Raw genomic sequence first — 530 nt, 5'->3', positions numbered from 1 at the left:
CCTGCTGATGCAGGGGACACGGGTTCGTGCCCCGGTCCTGGAGGATCCCACATGCCGCGGAGCGGCTGGGCCCGTGAGCCATGGCCGCTGAGCCTGCGCGTCCGGAGCCTGTGCTCCGCAACGGGAGAGGCCACGACAGTGAGAGGCCCGCGTACCGAAAAAAAAAAAAAAAAAAAAAGAAGGTCTAATGAACTTATAAAGCAAAACCAGGATGCACATTTCATGCTGCCTGTGAGATTGGCTGTTTTGAAGTATTAGGCTGCGTGTAGAGGACACATGAGGGACTGAGTCGGAGTTAAAAAACATTAATAGTTAACACCTGGTAGTATAGAGCTTTAAAATGGGCCAAGTGCTGGGACAAACCCTTTGCGTGAATTATCTCCAAAATAGTCAAATCCAATGAGATAGGAAATATTATTCTTATTTTACAGGTTTGGAAACTAACTTTCGAGGAGCCAAGTGTCTTGTCAAGAGTTGCCCAGCTGGAGCCAACCACTGCTACAGGATTCCAGGGCTGGTTACATAATCTG

The sequence above is a fragment of the Physeter macrocephalus genome, chromosome 8 (genome assembly GCF_002837175.3).
Source record: "Physeter macrocephalus isolate SW-GA chromosome 8, ASM283717v5, whole genome shotgun sequence".
NCBI classification, from domain to species: Eukaryota; Metazoa; Chordata; class Mammalia; order Artiodactyla; family Physeteridae; genus Physeter; species Physeter macrocephalus.
The sequence above is the reverse complement of the archived record's forward strand: the minus strand, read 5'-3'. Positions refer to the sequence as shown.